The sequence below is a fragment of the Pantherophis guttatus genome, chromosome 4 (assembly GCF_059756535.1).
Source record: "Pantherophis guttatus breed Tessera chromosome 4, ASM5975653v1, whole genome shotgun sequence".
NCBI classification, from domain to species: domain Eukaryota; kingdom Metazoa; phylum Chordata; class Lepidosauria; order Squamata; family Colubridae; genus Pantherophis; species Pantherophis guttatus.
Genome location: NC_142066.1, coordinates 139713412 through 139729584, shown reverse-complemented (window position 1 = coordinate 139729584; position 16173 = coordinate 139713412). Strand labels below are relative to the sequence as shown.

Sequence of the window (16173 nt, the reverse complement as noted above, 5' to 3'; positions counted from 1 at the left end):
AGCTCAGAGCACAAACGGCCACTGAAGAGCCAAACTAACAATAAACCACAACTCAATGCCATTAAGTCCAGTGCTTTCAACAGTGAGAGATCATCAAGCCATTAGTAGATACAAATAAGAGCAAAGCCTACTCCCTACTAAGATATTTCCTAGTTTGAATAATGAAACATCTACAAGAAAACTACCAAGGTCAGAGAGCACGAAGGACCCCAGAAAAAACAATATGACAAGGAACTACCAGTACAGACAAAGCTAACAATAAACCACAGCTTGCATAGACATTGCATGTTCACCAGGAACCGTACATGGACATTGCCACATGGGGGATACAGAAATCACATTGGCTGCATTAGGGATAAAAGAAAATAGATGAATTCCGTTTTAACAGCCAAGCATGGCTAGGGGCTGACTTCAGATTACAAATTGCTGATGTAATACTTCTAAGTCAGGATAAATCAGAAGAACAAAAGCAAATATTCCATGATATCCTCTTGAACATTTAACCACCATTTCCAATAAGAATATTATTGTTTTGAACTAATAGAGAACCATGGTATTAAGGATGAACGTGAAGAGAGACTGCCAATGACCAAGAATCAAATGTAAGCAAACCAGACACCCCAAGAAATATTGGAAATTGCCAAGAAAAGGAAAGAAGCTAAAACCAAGAAAGAAAGATTTCAAGTAGGAATTTAAGAATTTCAGAAAGCTATAGAAGAGGTAAAAAGCAGAGATACAGCAGCATCTGTAAAGGCATGGAGGGTGGAAAAAGATACCAGAAAACCTGTACAAAAATGCTGAGCTCAGGAAGAGTTCCATATTTGAATTGTTAGCCTTAAAGACACCAGTGGACTGAAAGCAACTAAATCTAACATCAAAGATGAAAGCCATATTTTGAAATTCTGCCCAAATAATAGAGCTCTCAATATTCAAAATACCTTAAAAGATACTCCCTATTTACAAGAACTTCTAATACTAGAAGGGGAAGTTAGAACATTCCATTGCCAAATTTAAATTGGTATTATTGTATTTAAAACAATTAGTCTTTTAATAATTTAAACATTCAGCCAAAGAACAATATTGTCACAAATAAAGCAATTAGCAGCAGAGAAAATTAAAAATTGTAACCAAACAATGCCAGCAAACCTAGTGAGTGATGTAGTGATCCACTAGATTGAAAGACGTTAGTATACATATCAATACTAAAGATTTAAAAAGTGTACAAACTATATCATACAATATCCTTAATTTTAATGCTAGCAATTTAATGTTTAGGATTATACAATACAGACTAGAGCTATACATAGAAAGGGTGATGCTGGATGTTAAAATACTTTTGCAAAAAGCTGAGAAACAAAAGAAGATTGAGAAAGCCAAAGAATACTAGAAAAGAAACCAATACAAACTTAATTCAAGCAAAACAGCCTGAAACAACTAAAAAGAGGTAATTTTCTATCCTAAAGGTTCTTTTCAAATGGCAACTGAATTTTCTTGGGATTTTTTTCCTTGAAAACCTGAAAAAAATCAAGAAAGTCCAAGTCGTCTTTTGAAAAACACCTTTCAGGCTGATGCAACTGAGAATTTCCAAAGAATTTTTTTAAGCAAGCCACTAGGAGTAGTACGACTCACAAGGAGTAGTAGCTGGAATAGCAGTAGTAGAAAAACCTTTGAGTCAACCATGTCAAGTTGTGGAATGTTCTTAGAAAAATGGGAATCCCACTAACATCTCATTTTTCTTATATAAAGCATTTACATAGGGCAGAAATCTACAGTCCAAATAGAACATAAAACGTATGGCCTCCATAATGGCAAAACAGCAAGAAAAGGCTGTTTTCACAGATTCTTTTAACTAAACCCAATTTAATGGGCTCCAAACACAAAAAAGCCAACAAGCACAGGTCCCTAGGCAACACAAACAAGGATTCATAGTTATTACTCATTACCCATCACTACACTACTCTTCCCCACTGTTGCTCCAACTACTACTCCTTGTTTACTCCTACTACTCTTACTGAGTTTTGCTACAGAAAATTCTGTCTATGGAGACATAATTGATGCTTTTCAAAAGACAATTGGACTTTCTTGATTTTTCAAGTTTAAAAAAAAAAAACACCAAGAAAGTTCAGTTAAGTTTTGAAAAGCATCTTTCGGATAGAGAAAATTATCTCTGAAATAACAGAAAACAACTTGTAGTTTCAGTTGGAGATCAAATCACTACCAAAATTATCTTTCTAGCTGCTCCGCGTCCACATGCAAACATACCTCCTCCTCTCTTCTCCGTATCACTCCTTCTCGCCTTCGAATGTGACCACACCCAGCATAGCTTTTATAGGTTGCTGCACCGGCTGGAGAGAAGGCTTAAAGAGGCAGGACAACAGAAATCACAGGTGTTGGCTATTCTCATAGCCGTATAGACTCTCCTTACTTATTCAACCACTGTGCTGGATATTTGTTAAGGGAATCTGGATTGTAAGAATAGGAATGCGGCTTTAAAACTGGAGGAGGAAACATCAATAGTCTGTGCTGTGGTGATGACTCTACTCTGATAACTGAAAATGCGAATGACTGGAAATTCTAGTGAGGAACATCAAGGAGCACAATAAAAAAAATGAGAACCATCAAACTAATGTCAAAAGGTGCCACAGCCACCCTTGGAACTGACATGAAGATACTGAAATCATGCATAGCATCTGACTTTTAGGGTAAATTAACAATCCTGATAATCAATTTTGAACCAACAGTTAGGAAATACAGCCCATACTTGTATTTGCTAGGAGCAAGGAAGACCTTGGAAAAGATATTCAGATGCCACACTTTGTCTATATCTTTAAAGATCAGAATCTTTAAACAGATAGTGATTTTTTCTTGTACTATAAAAATAATAAAGTACTTTCAAGAAGCATGTTAGAAAGAGTAAGATTCCTGGGAATATTATGGACAGCCAAAAAATTATTATTGAAATGAATTTATTGAATTATTAAATGAATTATTGAACAAATCAATCCATGTTCTCACTGGAGGCACAAATGACCATGGTCAAATCTTATTTCTATGCATTATGCAAAGACTTAGCAGTTTTGAGAGGTGCTGGGAAAGGTGGCAATAAAGAGGAAACCAGGTTGAACTCAAATTACATAAAGATGGATACACTGCACTAGCATTGATGACCTTACCTAGTTTGGGTAATGAAACATCTTCAAGAAAACAAGCAAGCTCAGAGAGCACCAAGCATCCCTCATTTCAACTCCGACCTACAAATATTCTCCTTTATTAATGGATACATTATTGGAATACCTGAAGGTCCAGGTTGGGGACAGATATGTACACAATCACTAAAAGACAACACTTACTTGATGACACATAATAAATCAACCAACTTTAAAACTTACGCTTTTCTTTCAGCTACCTACTTCCTTTTTTTAATATGTCCTGCTGGCTGGGGAATTCTGGAAGCTGAAGTCCACAAAATTTAAAGTTGCCAAGGTGGGACAACCAACCTTTTAGATTATAAATCTGAGAGTAGCTGTCATAGATTGATGGTTGTAAACTGACTTATGATTTTTAAAAAAAAATTTTTTTAGTGAGGAACCTTTACATAACTCAATCCAGATAAAATCTTAGATTTCAATGGGACATTCAGAATCTTCTAAATCAACCCCTGTTTAGTGCAGAACGTTTCCCTCTTTATGATGTGAGCCCAGTTAAGACTGCAAGAACTGATGAGAGGGAACTGATAAAGTTTTGTAACCTGACACAAATATTTTGGCTACATGGCTTCTGACGAAAAAAAAAATTATCTAAAAAATAAAAATGCACAATTATGCATTTTATGCAAGACTCATTGAGGATGATCTGGAGGTTTTTTTACAGACTAATGGGGCAGGGAAGGGGATTTGTGCAACGCAGCCAGCACTGCATGCTGTGTCACAATATTCCCCTCCATCAAACAGATAGAGACAGACATTCTGGATAGGGTGTCAGAACTGTTAAGCCTTGGGCAACATTTCATACTGAGCCGCTCAATTTCAGAAACGATCAACCTGGAGAAAAATAATAATACTCCGAACCATTTATACAGGTGGCTATTTTATCCATCCAGAAACATGATTTCCACTGTGAACTCATCTTAATTAAGCTCTTTGCAGAGATTAGATGTTTTTTCCCTTTAGAGAACAAAAAAGCTCTTGTTTGTTTCCCCTCCCTTTACAACCAGAAGAGCAGGGGCTGATTATTAATCTACAGAACAATACATCATTGTAGTTCATCAGAAGGAGAAAAAAAATACAGTTCTTCTAGGAATACCGTATTATTGCTTCCTCGTCCCACGCACACTTCTGGCAATGGCTGCATGCCACAGGACAACTGTATGCAAATCAAGGGGTTAGGAGGCTAACACATGCAATTTCCATCCACTCTAGGCAACACAGAACAGACCACCCCATAAGCAAAACACGGATGATCTCATCAGAAAATAAAAGAGCTTTGAACCTCATTGCTTTGTGGTTGACATATGCTTTGCAGATTACAGGTTCAGTCTCAGGATTTACAATCAAATATTTGGGAGGCACTTTGGGGCAAGGTGAAGTGGGAGTAGTAGCACAGTGCTGGGAAGAGGAGACAAATGTTGGTTTAGAATAGTAATCCAACTAAGTTTAATGGCAGGTTACCATGCAAAACTATTTTAGCACAGTTCTAACATGTAATACTAGCAGATTGTGGGTAAAAAACAAAACAAAACACAGGGATTAATAGTTATAATAAATCATCATGCAAGCAAAGTTTCCATTTCCTCACTAGCATCTTCTACTGTCATCCAACTATTCTCACGCCTGTATGGATGCCAGCTCTTCATGGTTGTTCAAATCAAGAAACAGTCTCCACAATAAGACTAGAATCTACTTTATTGAATTAGACTATGGTAAATAATCTTGCAAATCTCTATTTTTCTTCCCCTCTTATAACCCAGCGAGACAGGAGGAGCTGGACTGTCTCTTCCCTAATACCTTCTCTTTTCCCAGGACTGAAGGAACATTATTTCTGCCCATTTTGCTTTTTTTTTTAAAGGTAGTTTTTATTCCACCTTTATTATTATTATAAATAACTCAGGTCAATGAACATATCTTATACTCCTTCCTCTTCCTAGTTTTCCCACAACAATCTGGTGAGATGAGTTGGGCTGTTCAACTTTCATGCCTAAAGCAGGACTAGAACTCACAGTGTCCTGGTTTCTAGCCTCATGACTTAAACCACCAAACTCTTTTTGTAACCATTTTCACCAAGGTTCTCACTATGGCTTTCTATACCAAGAACAATGAAGGCAGGGTTATACCTCTACAATAATGGTTGAATGGTCTCAGAAATTGGTATAAAATGCATGGGGAGAATTGATCTCTTTTTCTTGATACAACTCAAGAGTTGGCTGTGATGATATCTGTTTTCCAATTTTGTGATGGATTTATTCTCATGCAAAAAAAAAAAAAAAAAACTTTGGCTTTACTACCAGATTCTCAGGATGCTTTAGGACAGGGGTCTCCAACCTGTGGACTTCAACTCCTAGAATTCCTCAGCCAGTGCAAGGTTGGAGACCCCTGCTTTAGGATATCCTGACCTAAACCTTTCTGGCTTTGTGGACCAGTGGGGAGGGGGAGACGGCAGGGAAGGGATGGTTCCATCCCACAAATGGAATGCATGTGCACACACTTGCCCGCTGCTCGTGCAAATGGAGATGCATGCACACGCTTGCCTACCGTTTCCTCAGCCCAGTTGCAAATAGCTCATGGCACTAGTGGGCCATGGTCCAGAGGTTGGGGACCCCTGATTTAGGATTTTCTGGGGTGTTATTTTTCAATGAAATTTTGTGAAGTGATGGATGACACTAGAAATGTCTTTTCTACCACAGATAGTTCTTGGCTTGCAACCATCCCTTTAGTGACCATTTGAATTTACAACGGCACTGAAAAAAGTGACTTATGACAATTGCAATGGTCATGTGATCAAAATGCAGGCATTTGGCAACTGGCAGGTATTTATGGTGATGCCCAGTGCCCCGGATTATGTGGTCACTATTTGCAACCTTTCCAACCAGGTTCCGATAAGAAAACTCAATGGGGGAAGCTTAATGATCACATGATTCACTTAACAACTGCAGTGATTCGCTTAAAAACAGTGGCAAAAACGGTTGTAAAATGGAACATGACTCACTTAACAACTGCCTTGTTTAGCAATGGAAATGTTGGGCTCAAGCCTTGGTAGTACAGTGGTTTAAAGCACCCTGTTATTAACACAGCTGCCTGCAATTACTGCAGGTTCAAATCTTACCAGGCTCAAGGTTGACTCAGCCTTCCATCCTTTCAAAGGTAGGTGAAATGAGGACCCAGTTTGTGGGGGCAATAAGCTGACTTTGTATAAAAATATACAAAAGTATGAAGGCTATTGCTTAACGCATTGTAAGCCGCCCTGAGTCTCCGGAGAAGGGCGGCATATAAATCAAATAAAAAAAAAAAAAATAAATAAATAAAAATAAAAAAAATTGTGCATCCTTCTCCACGGCAGATTATGCTTCCTGATCTGGAAAAGGTCCCCGATCTTATCTTCCCTTGGGATTTAACTGAAAGGGAGAGGGGAGTTAGAAAGGCTACAGTCAGAAAAAACTGTACAATAAAAGCTATAGTAACATAGACATTTACCCCACAACCTAATAAGTACTTCATGACTAATACTGATTATTATTTTCCTGCAAGAACCCCATATCAGAGTCTTGATAGTGTTATTTACGTAACGTTTTCAGCCACGGCATGAGAATTTCATCAGAATTATTTCCTTTAAAAAAAAAAAAATCATACACCATTTGGTTCCCATCAGATTGAATAAGAATGGCTGAAAAAAAGAGATGAAATTTCTGCCACTTCAATAATGCCCATAGTGGCACGCATCCATTAGATTCCCTTAATTAGATACACCAGTAACAAATGATCAGTGGCGCACAGAGTTTATTGCACAAGTAGCATTGAAATTCCATTGTTAGAATAGTGATTCACACTATCATTGTCTTTATCAATGAATATTGTTTATATATTCAGCACTGTTGCATGTGAATCCAATGGGATATTGGACCTTCCATAACATGACTGAACAAAGGAAAGTGTCTCTTGAGTTGAGTTTGACTATTGATCACAACACACTGGTGTACTTTGTCTGGCTATACAGGTAGTCCTCAATTTATGAACACAGTTGAGCCCAATGTTTCCATTGATAAGTGAACAATTGTTAAGTGAGTTTTGCTCCATTCTATGACCCTACTTGGCACAATTAAGTAAGTTATTAGTAAGATGGTTGTTGAATGAATCTGGCTTCCCATGCCAGGGACACGAAAGGAGTCTCCAACTGGGCGTATCCCGGGCACTCGTGATGTCACAGGCTAATCCTTTCAACCCTGAAGCACCTTGATGCTTCTGACACACCTTGCGATGTGAACAGAAGGTTGGAAAAGGTGAACACATGGCCCTGGGAAATGGCAACCATCATAAATTCATGAAAGTTGCCAAGCACCTGAATTTTGACCACATGATCAATATGGGAATGCAATGGTCATAAATGTGAAAAACGGACATAAGTTACTTTCTCCATGCCACTGTAACTTGGAATGATCACTAAATGAATATTTGTAAAAGCTGAGGATTACCTGTAGTACAGAAATAACTTGCATTCTTCAGGGGTATTTTTACGTCTTCCTAATCTTGCCACAGCCCTTTTCAAGATCAGCTAGGTCAGTCTTAAGATTGATAAATACAAGATATTAGTGACCAACCAGCTGTTATGTTCCTAGAAATGTACAAATAATATTTAGTAATGTTCTAAAAGAAATTCACGAGATGCTAGTGACAGCTGTATTTAATTCTAAAAAAGGCATTTTAAAGGCAGTCCCGGAATGAGACTCTGCAAGTTCATCTATGTACTTTATTAAATAAAAGAATGTGGTACAGTCCTGTGGGGACGATGCCATTCAGAATTCAGAGAAGAGGAAATTACACATCAGTATTGCTCTCCTTGAGCAATAATCTTACCACAGTTTAAGGAAAAATGGGGAAATAAGGTCTAAGGAACATGAATAGAGAATAAATAAATAGAGGACCTGTATACTGCATGAGTCAAAAAGAGGGCTGTGAAAATATTTACACACCCCTCAATCCTGGACATAAACTGTTTCAACTCCTGCCCTCCAAACGACACTATAGAGCAAGGGTCCCCAATCTTTTGGACCTCAGGGACCATTAAATTCATAATTTACAATCCCGCGGACCACTAATATGATCTGTCTAATGACCGGTTGGGTGGGCATGGCTAGATGGTCATGTGACTGGGTGGGCATGGCCAACTTGATGTCATTCACATTGAGGGGCGCCTCAGCAGCCTCTACTCGCCCCTCCCCTCCCAGCCACTCCTTGCCTCCCTGCCTGGGCTCCTTAGGGCCCCAACAGGAAGCAGTTGTTGGAGCTAGGCAGCCACCACGAGAAAGTTGGCAAAACAGCTGGCTCAGTTCAAATTGGATCTGACCGAGAAGGAGGCTCAGCAGAAGCACCTCACTGAGGACTATGAGCATAGGCTTTCTAAGCAGAGGGAAGACCTGCAGGAGTGCAAGGCGAGGTACCAGCGCCTGGAGGCTCAGCACGCTGAAATGGTCAGCCAGTTCCAGGCCATGATGCAGTCCCACTGGAACAAGGCCCTCCGGCTCCTTGCCACCAGCAGCACTTCCCTCCAGCCTTCGCCCAAACCCCCGCACCAGGAGGCTGAAACAAATCCCAAGTCGGAATTTCTGCCCCCCTCCAAAGGGGGAGACTCTCTGCAGCAACACAAATGTTCATTGCACGTATCCAGCCCAGGAGTGCAATATAAAAAATGCAAATCATTTTTCTGCAGACCACCAAAATTTTCTCGTGGACCACCAGTGGTCCATGGACCACCAGTTGGTGACTGCTGCTATAGAGCACTGCACACCAGAACAACTAGGCACAATAACAGTTTTTTCCCGAACACCATCACTCTGCTAAACAAATAATTCCCTCAACACTGTCAAACTATTCACTAAGTCTGCACTACTATTAATCTTCTCATCGTGCCTATCACCCATCTCCTCCCACTTATGACTGCATGACTGTAACTTTGTTGCTTGTATCCTTACGATTTATATTGATATTGATAGTTTTCTAGTATAATTTGATTGCTTATTTGTACCCTATGACTATCATTGTACCTTATGATTCTTGACAAATGCATCTTGTCTTTTTATGTACACTGAGAGCGTATGCACCAAAGACAAATTCCTTGTGTGTCCAATCACACTTGGCCAATAAAGAATTCTATTCTATTCTATTCTATTCTATTCTATTCTATTCTATTCTATTCTATTCTATTCTATTCTATTCTATTCTATTCTATTCTAATCTGTAGTGTCAGGGAAGGATATAGAATAGAATAGAATAGAATAGAATAGAATAGAATAGAATAGAATAGAATAGAATAGAATAGAATAGAATTTTATTGGCCAAGTGTGATTGGACACACAAGGAATTTGTCTTTGGTGCATATGCTCTCAGTGTACATAAAATAAAAGATATGTTCATCAAGAATCATAAGGTACAACACTTAATGATAATCATAGGTTACAAATAAGCAATCAGGAAACAATATAAATATAAATCCTAAGGATACCAGCAACAAGATTACAGACATACAGTCATAAGTGGAGGAGATGGGTGATGGAAACGATGAGAAGATTAATAGTAATAGTAATGGAGACTTAGTGAATAGTTTGACAGTGTTGAGGGAATTATTTGTTTAGCAGAGTGATGGCATTCGGGAAAAAACTGTTCTTGTGTCTAGTTGTTCTGGTGTGCAGTGCTCTATAGCGTCGTTTTGAGGAAGGATAGGAGTTGAAACAATGTATTATATTATATTCTGTTCTGTTCTGTTCTGTTCTGTTCTGTTCTATTCTATTTCCTTCCCTGACACTCCAGATTTAAAACAATCATTATTCTAAAACAGAATAGTCAAAATCATACTACATCATCTTATCACTTAGTAGATATACCAAGATCCTATTACTCTAAAAAGATTATATCCTTTTTCCCCCTGTTCACATGAAAACAGAGCAGTTTCCTTTTTTTTTTTTTTTTTTTTTGAGGCTGCAATGGATTCTTCTGCATGGTAATTAGTGGGAAGTGTGTCTTATTTTGATTTTTCTGAGCCAAATTATCTTGGGCTGGCCTTGGCCTGAATGCAACCTTAAGATGGGTTGTTAAAGAGTAGTGAAAAACAAGATTTGTTTCTGCTTTTGACTATCCACCCAGATCTACTGACCGCATATGCTGATCAAAGGAATCAAATCTGTCATTAAACTCTTTGATCTTAGGTTTATGAACTTTTAAAACTTGGCCAACATTTGCTTGAATCTGTAGTTCTATCTGATTTTTTTAATGGAGTGCCTTCATATTTCCTTCACATCCATTATAAAGGTTATCTAAAATAGCAGACCATTTTATGCTTAGAAATCCAGAGAATGAACGACCAAAAATACAACCCTGTAATTCAGCACGGTTACAACTCCTATCTTAGGAAAAAAGCATTAACTTAGACAGCAAAACTATAGTTTGGGGCATGGAATACACTGATTATCTCTTTAAGTTTGAGCTCTAATTTCCCTTTACAAAATACCAGGAGTATTGCCTAACTGTAATTAACAACATTTTGAAAACACGATAAAATCAAAACTTTTAAAAGCATAGATAATGCAGGGTATCAATACACTAAATTCAAAATGAGCAATGAAATCAGCACAAGGTGAGGGAAGGGGCAGACTGTATGCATACTTTGGAGTAGTCTTCCCCAGGTGGATGAACTTCAAGAAGGAGGATGCCCAACCTGGGTAGTTATGCTTCAGAAGCTTGAGAAACCACAACACACAGTTTTTGGCTGCAAAGGAAAGATATCAGCATTCCAAATTATTTGAAAGTTATGTTCCCTTAGTTACCTGCTGCACAAGGACTGGCTATGATCATTCACCAGTCAAGGAAAACACTCTTCTTGATCTTGATTTTGCATGTTGTTGTCAAACTCAATTTCATTGAGGGCTGCATCAGGGCTGTGGTTGAACTCAGGGGGCCGGGGTGGTAGTGGTGTGGCCGACTGGGTGGGTGTGGCCAGCTTGCAGCCACTCCCCAAACTGCTGGCATGTTTCCTCTTTGCACTGGGTAGACCAGGATGGCCCCGCATGCATTGAGTTTGACACCCCTGTTGTTGTCTAAGTTTTAGTGTTCTAGGACTGACATTACATGGCTTATTTTCGGTCCAAACTTTATTTAATTTCCCTGCCCCATCTAGATTATGATTACCTAAGTATAATTATTCAGAAACCAAACATTTCTATTTCTATAAGGAGAAGAGAACCAGAAAGAAAAATAACCATCAGAACTATCCATATCTTTCCTTTGGAATGTGCAGGAGTGTATACTGAAGTTCCTCTTTGTGAAGAACTAACACTTGTGTCTATTGCCAGACTCACAGCTGCTCTAATTAGCCAGAAAAAGATGAGTTACATCTGCCTCCACATGTTTCAAAACTCCACTACTGAAAATTGTGTGCTGCTCTATTAAGCATTTGTTTCCCTTCAGAGGAGCAAAAGCATATTTACTTTCAACATTTGGACCCAAGTATGTTAAGCATCCTGAAGTCACAAAACTGACAACACTGTAATTCAGGATGGCAGTATTTGATGTACTTTTATCACCACTACACTCCAAAGCTTCCGTAAGATTTCGTTTTACCAGGCACATTTTAAGGAGTTGGTCTTGGTCTTAGGAACTTATCCAGACAGGAAGTTCTCCAGAGGAGACCCTTTGGAAGATGCTCCTGCCCTTGGAGGCTCTTTTTTTTGTGTGTGTGGCAAATGGGAAGTTCCTTCTCCTGTGTTACTTAGGAAACACATTCCTTAGAAGTTGCAATAATTTCCCAAACTCAGACTTTGGAAAACTCTAAGAAGAAACAGTTCATCTATCATACTTTGAATTAATAAATTAAATGCTTGCTATGATGATAATTTAAGACTCTTTTTTTTTCTTTTAACTTTTTAGATTTTTATAAAATGTTATTTCTGTTGGCTATCTTCAGTACCATCAGAGTGGAAAGGTGGGATATACACAAATACAATGTATTTAGGTCAAATACCTACTTTCAAAAATGTATTTACAATAGAAAGAGCTGTGAGATTAAATGTCTTCTATTAGCCCATCTGCCAGCAAACGTTTTGGCAGAATTAGAAAGAAAAAAGGCCTTTAGTGGATAGTGGTTCTTACTGTCCTTCTTAAAATGGGCACAAGCTAATACTGAACATCAACTTTCTAATAGTGAACCAATGACAAGCCTAGATCAAGAGGTCCCAGGTGAAAAGAACCCTCAGTACTTTCATATTCGAATTAAAATGATTGTATTGCACATCAGCACTGTCTTCCTGGCAACCTACACAGATGGTATGTTATGCTACCACCTTTTGCATAGATTCCCCCCCCCCCATTTTTCAGCCTAGCCTTGAACCTAGAGCTTTCTAGATTCTGAACACTTATCTTTTTCTTGCAACAATTTTAGGCTTCACATCTCTGATGGGTGCGTGATTTCTTCTATTAGGGGAAGAGGCTCCGTTTCTATGAAGCCACATTACCTTGGCGTTATATATACGTACCAGTAACGCTCTTAAAATTGGCGTCACAGATTGTCCATGTCCCTAAACCTGGCCTAGATTCCTAGGAATTCCCTGGCAATCTATAGGAATTTGCTAGAGACTTGAAGCTGATATTACCCATTGTGATAGGTTAAGAATGGGTAGTATCAACTTCAAATTTCTACCAACTACTGTTATTATTTGTTACTATTATTTGTTAAAGGAACGTCTGGTGAAAGTTTCCAGGAATAAAAGCATAGTTCAACATCCTGCAAATGTTCCAAGTTTATTAAAAAAAAAAAAAAAATCACCGAAAACAGATTTACCAAATAATGGAGTTACAAATACAACCCGAGAAACAAAATATCAAGCAGTCAAAATTAACTTCTCTTTACGAGAAGAAAACTATAGCTCCCCCTTTTAATGTTTGAAAATTTTCCAGCATTAGCTCTCCCTACCTAGCAGGGCTGTTTTGAGGATAAAACCAAGCAGAACAATTATGCAGCAGCGCCCACTTCAGTGGTGAATCATGGAAAAGATAAAGAAATCCCCAAGATTTACACTCATGTCTTCTGTTCAGACGCACATGACCGGGCACTCCACAACTATGTTCATACTACACAGGCACTCATGCTTAACTTGGCTTATCAACACAACCTGGTATGATCCTGCCTAAACTACCTAACGTAACACCAGGGATTAATTTTACTGCCCCCATCCCCTTGACCCAAACTGGTTGATGAGTTAATGGCCAAGCCAAGCCTGTAATGTTATGAATACTAGTTATGAATACTCCAGAAAGTTTCAGTCCCATCCAACAGACATACCCCTTGGCTCATCCAACGCCAGACAGCTGGAAAAGGCGCTGCTTCGAGTGGAGGAAACACCCTCTCCAAATCAGGCTGCTCTTTCCAAACCTGCGTGGTACTAGGAAAACCAGTGTCGTAAACCCAGCAACTGCGATTCCACCTACAAGCAAGACGGCTCCAGAAAAGAAGGACTGGCACAAAAGTTACATCTTCTCTCTCCCCCCCCCCCCGGTCCCGAAAACAACTTCCCTTCAGAAGGTCAACTGTCTTAGCTAGGCGGTTGAGCCGGGCAATCTGGCGCCCAAATTTGTAAATTTAGGAACGGGGAGGCGGGAGGGAAGAAGAAGACAACACCCCCCACCCCACAGTTAACGAGAAGTCCAAATCTGGACGCACGTGCGATTAGTAACCGCACCCTCTCCTGGATCTCAGAAAGAGAGAAGGAAGAAACAGAAAAGAAGCAGGCAACCCATTTCGCTCCAGAAGCGCGGCCAAAAACTTAGGAAGAGGCCAGGCTCGAATCGTTGGCAGTTGCGCAACAGTGAGGCTAGTTTGCAAACCGGGCGGTGGTGGGAGAAAGAGAAGTGTCCCCCGTCTCCACGACCCCCGGGAGTTTACAGCCCAGCAGATCGCAAGAAGCGTCAGGAGCCCTCCGCGTGTCTGGCCACTTACGTGCTGGACTGCTGCTGCTGCTGTTGCGGCGGCGGCTGCGTTGGCGGCCGCCCGCCATCGTCATCCCGAACTCGGGAATCTGGCGAGGAAGCATCGCCGCCTAGCACGCCCGGTGGAGGGCGAGAGTCCGAGATGCCTGCGCGTCGCTCTTCTCTCCAGCGCTGCACCGACTTTGAAGTGAGAAAGCGACTCGCGCGCCGGGCAAGGTTTCAAAGGCTACGCGTCCCTCCCCTCCTTACGTCCCTCCCTGAGCACCTTGTGTGGCTCCTTCGCCTGATTCTTATGGAAGAGGCAAGAGCAGGAGGTTGATGCGGCCTAAATAAACTTTGGGACAGGAGCCAAAAATAGGGTACCTCGGGTTAACGCTGGGCATGTTGTGAAAATCACCAGTGCAATGCCCCGAATTTATTATTTCCTCCTCAAAGTATTTCTTTTAAGATTTTGTCCTAAGGTGTGAGGGAAGTTACCTAATGTTAGGCCACCTGGGCAAAGAGCCTGCTCTGGTGGGAGACAACTTTGGGGAGCATGGGTATGATGGCTTCATTTCTTATGAAAGCAGTCCCTACTCTCCATCTCAAATCTAGATTTGTATTAAATCAGTCCTTGGGACGCAGCTCTGGTCAAGATCCAGTGAAGAAATACTTGACTGAATGTTTAAATTGTATTAAGAGGCAGATAACAATTCTCCATGCCATGGCTCTAAGCAACATAAAACCTGTGGACTGTTTAATTTCAGCACTGATCTCTGGAAACAGACAGATGAAGGGGGAGTGGGGGAATCACCAGCAATCAAGACATACCTACTTAAAGAAGTGTCATTTATCTATCATCAAGAAGGAAAAGAAGACAGATCAAGTCTCAACCACCAATTACCATCACCAAAAGTCTGTAGGCTGCTTATTCTTCCAAATGTCTGGAAGATGTTTCAGAGAAGATACAAAGTCCTTTAAGCATCCTGGAGCAAATCAAAACTGTGTAAACTCAAGTTGTGTAGAGACAGCATATCAAGCGAGAATAGAGATTAAGAGTTTATAACATTAAAGCCTTAAATAACTGATTGGGGATGATAAAACACAGTAAAAGATTGTTCTGCTTTTGGAGCCATGATGCAAAGAGAAAATAATCTGCAAGAGATGTTGTCTTCTCACATCAATTTAGTGTCAGTGACAATGTCATTTGTTTATGCTGTAGAGGCATCTCTCCCTCTTTGCCACGAAGCCCTTGGATGTAGGATTTGCTACCATACATACAAGCTCTTCTCATTTGCCTTTAACAAAAAATAAAATAAAAGTTGCCCAGCAGGCCTGATAAACTTCCATTTCCCCTGCCCTAATTGCTACTAAGAAGCTGTGTCGAGGAAACATATTATGACACCATTATTTTAACCAAATTCTGCAAACCCAGCCTTGGCATATGGACCGTTGTGTCCTGCAAATCCAGGAAATTGGGCTGAATGGATTGTTTAAAAGTGAGGAGCATGTCACACGAAAACACCCAGAGTAAAAGGAGTAAATGAAGATAAGAAACGGAAGGGAAAGAAATAGCCGGCATTCAAAGCAAGCCAGTTAAAGAAATAGCTTTTGTTTACGTTGCATTGATGAGTGGTTGTTGAAACTCTACAAAGCTACCTTGTAAATGAATGCTTTGGAACTAGCGTCAGTCTGCTACGAAACATTGCTTGGCATATGAAAGAGCTACTGCACGGTTTCCGATTTCTGTGTTGAGTCAAATGGTGTCCTCTTATTAAACATGATCTTTTATGAGATATCTCCTTCTGCCAAATGAAACATTGGGTCTGTTATTTCTTTCTCGTATGAGCCATACCATTTGTTTTCGACAGGGTCCAGGCTTGTAACTGTTCTTTACGGGCATCTAAATTTGCAAATGTTTCTCCACCGTCAATAATTTTCTTCCTCTTGAAGCACGGTAGGTTTTAGAATTCTCTATTTCCTTTTTTGTGAGGACTGTCATTTAGAAATGCTT

General features: G+C 39.8%; 1 protein-coding gene and 1 long non-coding RNA gene across 3 annotated transcripts in view; one reads left to right on the top strand and one right to left on the bottom strand.

The window, feature by feature from the left end:
- Window positions 1-14364, bottom strand: part of JCAD (junctional cadherin 5 associated) — a 39419-nt gene extending 25055 nt beyond the window's left edge. The window contains exon 1 of one of the 2 annotated variants that reach the window (XM_034402619.3): window positions 14191-14364. The gene's annotated coding sequence lies outside the window, so the exon portion shown is untranslated. Of the gene's footprint in view, window positions 1-13536; window positions 13902-14190 lie in introns of those variants that run through there. The other variant, XM_034402620.3, reaches the window with a different exon arrangement.
- On the top strand, window positions 14279-15953 carry LOC148114369 (uncharacterized). Its single transcript, XR_015734079.1, has 2 exons — window positions 14279-14367; window positions 14927-15953. It is a non-coding gene; the product is annotated as an uncharacterized LOC148114369 (long non-coding RNA).
- Window positions 15954-16173: the final 220 nt, after the last annotated feature.